This window comes from Barbus barbus (assembly GCF_936440315.1).
Source record: "Barbus barbus genome assembly, chromosome: 29".
NCBI lineage: Eukaryota > Metazoa > Chordata > Actinopteri > Cypriniformes > Cyprinidae > Barbus > Barbus barbus.
Genome location: NC_136757.1, coordinates 16,024,290 through 16,037,033, shown reverse-complemented (window position 1 = coordinate 16,037,033; position 12,744 = coordinate 16,024,290). Strand labels below are relative to the sequence as shown.

Genomic DNA, 12,744 nt, shown 5'->3' with positions numbered 1-12,744 from the left:
AGCAGGTCTCCAGCAGGGATTCATGCATCAATTAATGAGTTGAGTTTAGCCGCAAATCCACCCAAATCTACAGCTCATCACAGTGTGTTTGTGTGTGTGTGTGTGTGTGTGTGTGTGAGAGAGAGAAAGAGAGAGAGAGAGAGAGAGAGAGAAAGAGCAAAAGAAACAGTAGTTAGACTGGCAACAGTAGTATATAAATAATTCAAGTTTTAAAAGTTGAAATTAACTGGCGACGGGGGTGTTCTGTGTGTTTCCACGAGGAAGACTCTCTAAGTGCCCTTAAAACTGAGGAATCAGGAAGTTGGCCATTGTAGACAGGAAATTAAAAATCTATCTGCATTAGTTTTGAAACACTAGCTCAAGATTAGAAGACAAAGTCAGCATTTATCATCATTATAAGTCTTAAAATATTGTATCGATAGATAGATAGATAGATAGATAGATAGATAGATGATAGATAGATAGATAGATAGATAGATAGATAGATAGATAGATAGATAGATAGATAGATAGATAGATAGATAGATAGATAGATAGATAGATAGATAGATAGATAGATTTTAGATTTAGATTTTTAATTTACTGTAATTACTACAGTAAGTACATGTAATATGTGTAACAAGGACACTGTAAAATAAAATACTACCAAAATAATTAAATTATTATGCTAGTATAGAGTTATGTGCACAGCTGTAGTATAATTCCCATCATGCCAAACAATTTTGCCCCAATTAAGTATTTTATAGCCGTCCAACACAAAATGCAAAGGACACACCGAATTAAAACACATTTGTCTAGTAAATTATCATACATTTTTTCAGATTCTGACTGCTGTTTTACTCACAGGCCAGATTTTTTAGAGCTGATATTCTGTGATGTACATACTGTCAGGTAATGTCACTGTAGCTGTAGGCCATCTAACAAACCTTCTCAGCGACACACTAGACGAATGGAAGACAGACAACAGGGGGAAAAAAATGTTTCTCCATTTCCTCTGGTGTTCTTTCTGTTGATGTGCGTGAGCGCTCTAGTCAGAGCTAAGTCAAAGCAAGTCTTGCTGTGTGACATGTCAGAGAATCAGAAAAGACTGTAAAGATACATGGAGGTTTTATCAAACGGCTGCAGATGCGCTGAGAAGCCTGAGAGCAGAGGATGATGAGATATCGTCTCACTCTGCCCAGGGATCTGAGCAACGTCAGAGCACTGCAGCGCGAGATCGTCCAAATTCATTTCAGAGAGCTTAAACTACCCACACACACATGTATTTCTGTATGGCAGTAAATATGGTGTGTCAAATGAGAATGAGAAATTGTCTATGGAGATTTGTAGGGATCGGCAACAGCCTGTCAACTCTGTCACTTGATTCTCGTGCAAAATTAAACTGCAGAGTTTAGAGGAAAAAACAACTTGGAAGATATTTACTTAAGAAGAGACACTGTATTTTTGAGAGCTTGATTCTGATAGTGTTGACTAATATTATACACAGTAACTACATGACTATGAAGTAGCTTTTGACTAATGCATATCACCATGCTCTTTTTTTGCAAATTTCTAAATCAACAGACCTTCAAAGAGACTTACAGTCCACCATAGAAAAAAAGGCAAAAGAATTGCAAACAAAACAAAAACAAACAAAACAAAATAAAACAGTTTTATTTTATGGAGATAAAAATAAATAAATAAAATAAAAATAAACAAAACAAGCCAAAGATAAAACAAAACAAGACAAAAATAAAAATAAAAATAAAATAAAATACGAGCTTATCTCTTTCAGGAAGTTGGGCATTTGCAGAGACTTTTGATTCCCAGCTTCATCCACCGAGCTAGAAACTGTGTGATCTGTTAGGTCTGCAGTGATGAGACGGGTGAACAAATGTGCTGTTAATAGCGGGCTCTCATCAGCGTAATTATGGGCTGGTAATCATGGGAATCCTCGACCCCAAGCTTGAGTCATTCAACCCCAGAATGTTATACATCTAGACATAGCCACGGGAATATATTTTGTCTGGGGGGTGCTGGGGGGCGGGGCTTGATGTTGCAGGGTGGGGCCACGGTGGGGAATTTCAGACAACATCCTAATATTAAACAGCCCAAACTCTTATAGATTAACATACAAATGAATGAAGACAGAGTTATATGCAAAACAATATATATTTGTGCTTTTGTGATTTTAGTTCAATAATTTCTTTAATAAATCTATTATTTAAGGGGATTTTACTATATATTAACATCATTGATATGCCAAAGTTTTGGTCAGTGCACTTGCAAATTCTCTCATCAGAAACAAAGTGCAAATGTACATGCGGTGTAAATAAGAGATTAATTCATCGTACACTGCAGACAGCTTCACTTATAGCCTAACTGGAGCTTTTTTTAAAGTGCTCTAAAAAAGACTCACGTTAGACTGAATTTGATAATGTAATGTTCTTGGCTCGCTGTAGAATTTGTTCGTTGTTTGAATAATCATGGACATGCGGCTTATAATTAAACTTAAAATGTATTTTTATCAAACGTGATCAGGTGAAATACAAATTCAGTCCTATTAAAATATTTTATGACATAATATGGTAGGTTACTTGCCCACAACGTTATGATGTGCGTAGTTAATAGATTACATTAGGCTACAGTGGTTTGAGCGCGGTTGATCAGAGACTAGAGCGCAATTAAAGAGCTGTGCTTATGTGATTGTCAGTGGCCGTCTTGAGAAGCGAAAAAGCTTCGGAAGACGGCTCATAAAAAGGAAAAATACGCAAGTGGGTTTTACAAGTCGGAATCTAAAATTAATCGCGTGAACACTTCACATGAAATTCTGTCACCGATGCGGGACATGCGCAAGAAGAAAAAAAACAATTCTGGTCAGTTTAATATATAATTAATCACAAAATCAAGTATATTGGGGATGATCGAGGGGCACAAGGAAAATCTCAGGCCCAGCCCTGCACCCCTAGTTCCCGTGGCCATGCATCTAGACACATTCGGAGATCAAATAAAAAATAAAATAAAGTCATCTGAACTAAAATACTAACCCAACAATATTTAGTCACATCTACAAACTATTATGGTTGTACACATTAACATGAAGATGGATGTGCTAAATTACTAGTATTTCTTTTAGTTCCATTGCATTAAAGAGTGATTCAAGCCTCATGGTTAAGGATCTATTATGCTGACAGAAAGGTTGCAGGTTCAAGCCCCAGTTTATCACCATTCTGCCTTTAATTAAGAACCCTAACCCTAAGTTCCTCAGGGGGATCCTGCTAGATGGATCAAAAAATTTATCAAGTGATTCGTTAATTAAGGTCAGATGATGAGATAAAAGCAATTTTGTGTTTGTAATTAATGAACTTAAGTGCCAGAACTCACTTAACTAAAATTATCCATGCATGCAATGATGTTACTACTGATATAACAAAACAAATAAACAAACAAAATCTGATTCATTTGGAATTATGCACATACAAGACAAAAGAGTGAAAAACACACTCAATGTAAAGAAAAAAAAGAAGGTGAGAGAAAAAAGTGATGATATTCATTGTTTTTTCAGCCCTGAAGCAGAAAGTCCTCTTTCCAGCGTGAATTCCCATAACACCCTCACAACAGAGAGAAGACTGAAAGAGAGAGAGAAAATGAAAAACTAGACACAGTAAGAGACAAAGAGAAAACCTAGTGGTTCAGAAAAAACAAATTGTTCTGAGTGAAAGCTGTCTCACGCCAAGATACATGAGAGGAAAAAATAGAATTGGGAGAACTATAAGAAAGAAAACAGGAAAAATAGACCGAATGAAACAATGAAGTATTATAGCAAACAAATTAGAAAGTTAGAAAGAGAGGTACAGCGAGTCGCTTCCTCGCTGTTTATTACAGCTTGACCGAGTCCAGGTTTGTCCAGTAAAAACCTCAAACTGAATGATTGATGGCCATCACACCCATGTGTATTTGTCCCAAAATAAACCTCAAAGGTGGATCCGTTCTTATGCATCATCCTTCAGCAAACCCTCATCACTGTTTGCTTTCATGCTGGCGGATCCTCAAGGTGTGTGTGCATTTGTGTTATGTGTAAATTCACATTAGACAGGGGTTTGGGTGTAATTAGGCTCAGAGGTGCTTGTTTTGCCTGAATTCTGGCAAACGAGATCAGTAGCCACGACATCAGGGACCCAGAGAGTGAAACTCTGCCAGAAGCACCAAATATAAACCCTCTATGATAGTCACACACACACACTAAAACACAAAATAGATCACAAGATGCATCCAGTAGAAACACTCGATGACGTGAACATCACTCATATGGCAACGGCAACAGCAACAGCGAATGGCTACATTCAAAAATTATTTTGTTGCAAAATAAATATTGTGCTTTCTACATTGCATTATTTAAACTTGAAAATATTAAGCAAAGTCTTCATTAGTACTCATGTAATAATTACAGTTTAAAATTCATTAAAAAATATAAATACATATAAATTTACACTATACCGCTAACTATTTTCAACATTGATAATAATAAGAAATGTTTCTTAAGCACCAATTTAAATTTGTTCTGAAGGAGTAATGGCTGCTGAAAATTCAGCTTTGCATCACAGGAATAAATTAGATTTTAAAATATACTAAAATAAAAAAATCAGTTGTAATAATAGTTCATATACTTTTTTAATGTAATGTTGATCAAATAATTGCAGCATCGGTGAGCATAAGAGACTTCTTTTTTAAAGCATTAAAGTATGTGTAAAGGTGGTGTAAATATATATATATATATTTTAAAGTGCTTTTTATCTTTAAAATGAGTCAACCAGTAGAAAAAAAAAAAAAATGTATGTTTAGTTGTTTTATGGCATCCTTCTCTACTCAAAATGGCCTGTTAATGCACAAAGTGTGCAGTATTACCTTGATTGCTAACTTAATGTTTTAAGTTGATTCTCATTCACTTTATTCAGTTTATGTCAAAGTGTATTTGAGTATATTTCACTTAATTTTCAAATCCATAAAAATTTGGTATAAACACAGTAGCAATGTATTTAAAAGTAGATCAAATTGACTTTTGTCCAAGTCTCCTGCTTCTAATTTTCCTCACATAATCTCACGTCACTGCACCAAGATACCCAAATCTGCAATGAAATGTCAGATATTTCAGTATAAACAATTATTTCTCATCAAATTCTCCCAAGACCGATTTATCTGAGCGATGCAATCCTCTTTCATTTTAAAGCTCTATGCTCTTACTGTATGTATGCCACATCTATTTTTATTTATGTTTTAGGAGAAACACTTTGGACAAAGTTGATACTTAAATGAAGCACAACATCAAGTCTCCTGAGCGTTAAAAGTGTAGCATTCTCCTGTGGGTATTACTATTGTGTTTGTTTACCTGTTCTTTTTTAGGCACTTATTTTGCTGTCTCTCACTGAAAAATAAAGATTATTTCAACAAATAAATACTTCAAGCTACAAACACACACATACACACACGCTTACAACCTCTCCACCCAGCTCACCCTGTTACTGAGCAAGTCATCCATTTATACGCTTCACCTCAGGAAACACTGGGGGTCACTTACTCTCTATTACTTTCTTTCTCTCTATCTCTTGATTCCCGCAGAGCCTGTGTCATGACAGTAATGTTAATCTTGTCCTGTGAGACAGAAATGATGACTGAATGAAAGAAAGGAGGGTGAGACTGCAGTAATAAAGTGCTTTCTCTCTCTGTCTCTCAGCCAAGGTCTGTTGAACTCTTGAGGTGAAGAGTGAAGCTCTGGTCATCACTGCCCTTATTTTCTCATTGGGAGATCCTCTCTGTGTGATTCCAGATGATGGGATCAGAAAGTAAGAACAGGTTGACGCTGAGACTTTGTTTTTCTGAAGGTGCAGATTTCATCTGTCTGGTGGTTTGTTGTTCTCTCGTTAATCAACACTTTGGCAGATGGCTCAGCTGCACACAAAGCAATTTACTGAAAATAACCAATCATCAATATGAAGGCCATGAAACTTTCATGCATAAATATTCAGAAGTTTAAAACTCCGTTCTTTCTACCAAATTACGAAATTACCCTCTAAACACAACTCATTTTGTATAAATCGTTTGGTTTAATGATTACACTGACAACATGTTTAAGAAAAAATCAGTACAGAAATGTATAATGTCCTGGAAGAAAATTACCAATACGTTTTACATTAAGTTTTCATATATTTCCTCTAACCCTAAAACACAATTCAATGCGTAATTCAAAATAGGTGTAAAACACCTGTGAGAAATCAATACAGAAATGTATTTCTATAAACACAGTACATCGGGCCCTATTTTTATAGATTTTTTTTGGAGTGTATTAATGAATATACACTTGCAAATTCACCATTAAGGGAAAACTAATGCATAAAAAACATCACTACACTTAGAAACCATGTCTGCCATCAAAACTACACCACAGCAGCCAACTAAACTGAACTCTTCCTCATACCTGTAGTCATTGCACTCAAGAAACTGCAGATCCACAGCAGACTGTTCTGCCAACACTTTGACAGCATTGTCATGTCTATTTAATAGTTGCTAGTCATTCATTTTACATATCTTTCTTTCCAGACATCGACGCCATATAGTAAGAAATCAAGTAATCATCATTCATTTTATTTTTCATTGCACTCCAAGCACATTGAACAAATGTTGTGAAGTAGTTGATCATCAAATGTAAGGAGAACAGGTGCACATTAAATCCGTTTGCAGTTTCAGCATATTAGAATGATTTCTGAAGGGTCATGTGACACTGAAGACTGGAGTAACGGCTGATGAAAATTCAGCTTTGCCATGACTGGAATTTTAAAGTACATTAAAATAGAAAATGGTTATTTAAAATTAGAATAATATTTCACATTATAACTGTTTTTACTGTATTTTTGCTTATATATATATATATATATATATATATATATATATATATATATATATATATACAGTGCCCTCCATAAGTATTGGAACAGTAAAGACAAAATTGCTCTGTTGGCTGTGGAGTCAAGACATTTGCAAATATGATTAAAATATGAATATGAGACAAAACTACAGAATGTCACATTTTATTATTAGCCGTTTCAACACATACATGTTTTACCAAATAAAAAGAACAGCACTTTTAGAGTTCATCCCACTCATTGATGTGAGCATAAGTATTGGGACAGTTGAACATAAGGCAGATATAAAAGATTAAAAGCTATTATTTAGTTGCAGATCCCTTACACACAATCACAGAAGTGAGTCTGTGACCCATAGACATCACCAGACTGTTGGTCTCATCCTTTGAAATACTTTTCCCAGCCTTTAATGCAGCCAATTCCAATTGTAGCTTGTTTTGGGGAGTTTCTGTCTTGACTCTCCTCTCCAGCTGGTGAAATACATGTTCAATCGGATTTAAATCTGGAGATTGACTTGGGGAATCTAAGACTTTACATTTCTTTGCCCTTATAAATTCCTTGACTGAACTGGCAGGGTGTTTTGGGTCATTGTCCTGATGCAACATGAAGCACTTCCCAATGATTCTGGTGGCATTTTCTTGAATATTGGTAGGCAAGATGGTTTTGTACCCTTCCAAATTCTTTCTGCTACAGTCATCATACATTAAGTCATCGGTAAAGTTGAGAGGGCCTGTTCCAGAGGCAGCCATGCATGCCCATGCCACGACACCACCGCCACCATGCTTTACAGATGAGGCTGTATGCTTGAGATTATTGCAGTTCCCTTTTTTTCCACATTTTTGCTTTCCCATCTCTTAGATAAAGGTGCATCTTTGTCTCATCGGTCCATAAACACAGTTCCAAAACTCTTCTGGCTCACCTTTGTGCTTTTTTGCAAACTCTAATCTTGCCTTTCTATTTTTGGTGCTGGTCAGAGGTTTGCATCTTGCTGTGTAGCATCTGTAATTCTGTGTCAAAGTCTCCTGAGGACAGTAAATTGTCAGAGCATCACCCCAGCTTTCTGGAAGTTGTTGGTGATTTTACAGACATGTCTTTTAGGGTTCATTTTCACAGCTTTTATGATTTGTCTATCATCAACTACTGTTGTTTTCTCAGCCGATCAGGTCGTTGTTGGTTGCTGATGTCGCTGGTGGTTTCCAAACTCTTGATTTCTCCATACCCTTTATTTTTGCTACAGCTCTAATTGACTTCCTCTTTTCTTTTAGCATCCAAATTGCTTGCTTTTCTCTCAAAGTCAGCTCCCTCGTCTTCATCCTGGTCTGTGTGTGTCATCATCGAATGCAAGATTCAGAATGCAGAAGTAATGGATATAACTGATACGACATATTCCCTGCTTTTAATACCTGAAGAATTAATGCAACAGGGCACAGCTGATCACTTAGAAAGACCTGTGAGGCAACTGTTCCAATACTTATGCTCACATCAGATAGAGGGATGAAACTCTAAAAGTGCTGAACGTCTTAGCTGGTAAAACATCTATGTGTTGAATCACCCAATAATAAAATGTGACATTCTGTAATTTTGTCTCATATTCATCTTTTAATCATATTTGTAAATGTCTTGACTCCACAGCCAACAGAGCAATTTTGTCTTTACTGTTCCAATACTTTTGGAGGGCACTGTATATATAAGCAAAAATACAGTAAAAACAAGTATAATGTGAAATATTATTCCAATTTTAAATAACCATTTTCTATATATATATGTATATATATATATTTACACACACACACCAAATGCATGTAACTTAGCACTTTAAAACTGACTGACAGCTGTATTCTGCTGTGAGTGGAGAGTCACACACGTACAATGGCACAAACATAATTACACACACTGGTTCTCTGTGAACACTTTGATTAATTATTCACACCACACTACAGTAGATAAATTAGTGGGACTGAATGAATAGGGTCTGGTCAGCTGACTACACTCAAATCATTTTAACTGAAACCTAAACCAGCTGCAGAAACCTGAGATTCCCGCTCTGACCCAGACATCAGCCATTCCAACAAGTAACAGTTATTTGTCACAGTTAATAGCCTGTGAAAACACACACAATAATGCAGCCAAACATCTTTATAAACACAAACACACACGATACACGTACAGTTTGTGTATGAAGTTGGAAATGAGATAATGAAAGGAAAATAAGCATCAACTAGCAGCTAAACAAAACATTAGCATTGCAAACAAATTTTGGGCAAAAGTGAGCACTAACACAACAAAGAGCTTAATGATTATAACCAGAAATAAATATCTAAAACCAGGTTTAGTGCATTAAAATACACCAGATTCTTAAAGGCCTGCAAATGTTTCACCTCAGATGGTGCAAGTCAGATATAATTAGCACACTCTCTCGCTTTCTCTATCCCTCTCTCTCTATGATGATTAGTAAATCATTTTTATGGAGCGCCTCTCTCTTTCCTGTCAATCTACAGGCTAATTAAACTTGCTCTGGGTCTCAGGATGGGCAGATCACTGCTTTTGACAGGCATGCCACTATTGCCCCTTATCAACCATTTACATTGGCAACAGCTTTCAGATTCATCCACCGAGTGAGAATGAGTGTATCGGTATAGCGAGGCCAGTCCCACATGCGGTGCTCGGGTTAAACCACTTTCACTCTAACAGCAGATCCAGGACCTGCACACAACAGAGCCAAATCAAATAAACTACTACATTCAGTGGTGATTCACAAAGGATTATTTCAGCAGCCAGTATCAGCGGGGCATCTGTGTGTTCCTAAGCCTTTTGCTCCCGACAACATCCTCGCTCATAGCGAACACATAACCAGCTCTGTTAGGAGGAGAATAAACGCGCACTGTGGCCCGAAGGGAGTTATATCAGCCAACCACATCAGCCAAGGCAATGCAATTACCGTGGAAATTACAGTTCCAACTACAAATTCATATGGCCATATTTTGCAGTATTGGTTTTTTTTTCCTGTCTTTTATCTCTCTCCCAGAGTGATGTGGAGGATTTATAAAACGCTTTATCTTATTTGGTGCAATTTACTGATGCAAAAACAGCTTAAAAAGGAGAAAGTTATGACGTATGTGTGAAGCCCACGTTTTATTGCATTTTTGTCTTGTTTAACTCTCAAATCGTTCAATTCAGTTGAAACTTTTGTAATGAAATGAATAAACTGGATCACAAAACCGATCTAAGTGATTCGCTCACCAATAAGTGTGAAGGATTTGTTCGCAGCTCAATAAAAATCAATTTGAGTGATCTGCGAGTCAACTACTCGGTGACTCACTGAACTGACAACTAGGCCTATCTCATATTCAATTCTTAAAAAATGATCTGAAAACCGTTGAACAATGAGAAATAGCATTATTAAAAATCTACTTTTTTTAGCCTGTGTAAATAAATGTTAGTTACCGATATAATGTTTAGTTTAATGTAAATGCAAAATATAGGCCTATTTATGTTCTAAGTGTCATTTTATGGGGTAAATCAGGGCTGTGGCCTAAGACACTGAACTGGGACAAATAAAATGAGGAACACTTTCATCAAAAGGAAAGTGACATATAGCAAGATTGTAAATGACGGAAAAACATTTTTTTATTTATTATTAATTCTTTGAAAGGAACTGTTCGAGAGAAAGAAAAAAAAGTGTCACGAAAATGATTCGGACTTCCCATCACTACTCACTCGAATGGAATGAGTTGGTGGCTTTACTCTGTTTGCCCCCTTTCCAAGCAGGGTAAGCTGATTTACTGGGGTAAACCTGATTTGTACATGGTATATACTGTTAATGCGGTAAGAAGACGAAGCGCCGTCCATACACACACCCTCGCTCTCCAGTGCGCGCACACGCAAACTCATCACACTCGTTGCCCTTTTTACTCTATGGTATTTATTTCTTAACCACACTTGACACAAAATAGTCCAGCTTTATAGCTCCCAGGATGATTCTCAGGTTTACACACAGGCTATAGCCTACCTATTAAGTTTCAGCGACCCGCGTCCGGTCACGATCAGACTGCATGACTCACTAAAGCAACTGTCATGGATCACAAAAACAGACGCTACCCGTCTATTTTCCTAAACTGATCAATGATTTTTAACTCAGAATGATACTATACACCATCCCGTTATTCTTTGTGGACATCTACGTTGTGAAGAATTAAATTGAAGCACATCTAAAATATAAGTGTCAAACCAAATAAATAGCAAAAGCTGCATACCTGTTGGTGCGGTGGTCCGGATTATTGCCCAGCAGCAGCAGAGACGGGTCTCATTGCCCTTTCATTGTGAGTTATTCCATCCACGAACCGGAAAGGCTTGAGCAATCCGCACCAAAGGATCCCTCCTATATCTACTCTGTCAGAGAGAGTCAGAAACCCACAAAAACAAAAAAGAAGTTCAGTCCTCTGATCACAAAAGCGCCCGATGTCCCCGCAGGGCGTCCGGGTGCGAGGAGACGCAAAGTTCCTTCTCTCGCAGTGTCTCAGATCTTCATCTCAACTCAAATGAGAGCGGCGTGAAACTTCACATCACTGCTTTCGTGTCTGGTCTAAAAAATATACAGATGTTTGTCACGAAGCCATCACCCCGCATAGTATCCTGTTGGGCTTGTTTTGTCGGTGTTGGTCCGCGATGGAGACGCTCTGTGCAGGATCTGCCGGTGCTGAAGGCAAAGGTCTGGAGCGCTGAGCTGCGCTGCGCTGACTCGCTTCCTGCGTGCTCTCCAGGGATGTCAGAAGGAACCCAATGCACAGTGAATCAGCGCCACTCAGCGGCGTCTGTGACAGCTGTTCTGTCGGTTCTACTCTCTGTGCTCATCTGTTATCATTTTTGAATATTTTACAGGTTCATCTGAGTGGCATAGCCTAAGTCATAGCTAAACCTGCCATTTAAAAGCACAAAACGTGATAAGTACATATGATCTTAAAGTGGTGAAAAACACATTTCACAGATTATAAAAAGTCTTTCAAAGAAAAGAGCACCTTATTTGAGTTCACAGGTTCATCTGAGTGGCATAAGACTTGCCATATGCCTGATAACTACATATTTGTTTAAGCTGGCAGGAAACAGATTTCATGAGAAGGCTTATCTGAGTTTTCATGAACATATCACTAAAATATTACTTTAATCCATCACCTTTTACAATGTGTTAATAATGGAAATTGTCTTAACGCATTAACAAATACGAGGATGCCTGTTTCCAAATATACACTCTAAAAAATGCTGGGTTAAATACAACCCAGCACTGGGTAAAATATGGACGAACCCAGCGGTTGGGTTATTGCCCAGAAGGTTGGGTTAAACATTTAACCCAACTGTTGGTTGAAAACAACCCACCATGTGTTCAGTCCAATATTTACCCATCACTGGGTTGTATTTAACCCAGCATTTTTTAGAGTGTATGGAAATAAAAAACGTATTTATTCTATATTTATTTACAGATTTGAGTAGAAATATATACAGTATATATATCATACATGGAGTTCACCAGAGCTTTACAGGTTGCCACTGAAGTCCTCTTCCTCTCCTCCATGACGACATCACGGAGCTGGTGGATGTTAGTTCCTCCAGCTTTCGTTTGAGGATGCCCCACAGATGCTCAATAAGGTTTAGGTCTGGAGACATGCTTGGCCGGTCCATCACCTTTACCCTCAGCTTCTTTAGCAAGGCAGTGGTCGTCTTGGAGGTGTGTTTGGGGTTGTTATCATGTTGGAATGCTGCCCTGCGGCACAGTCTCTGCTTCAGTATGTCACAGTACATGTTGGCATTCATGGTTCACTCAATGAACTGTAGCTCCCCAGTGCTGGCAGCACTC

At 37.5% G+C, this 12,744-nt stretch overlaps 1 protein-coding gene across 1 annotated transcript in view; it reads right to left on the bottom strand.

The window, feature by feature from the left end:
* The window catches only part of LOC306849751 (chemokine-like protein TAFA-2), a 106,983-nt gene extending 95,311 nt beyond the window's left edge, over nt 1-11,672 (bottom strand). Inside the window, exon 1 of the mRNA XM_079385030.1 lies at nt 11,150-11,672. The gene's annotated coding sequence lies outside the window, so the exon portion shown is untranslated. The remainder of the gene's footprint in view (nt 1-11,149) is intronic.
* Nucleotides 11,673-12,744: the final 1,072 nt, after the last annotated feature.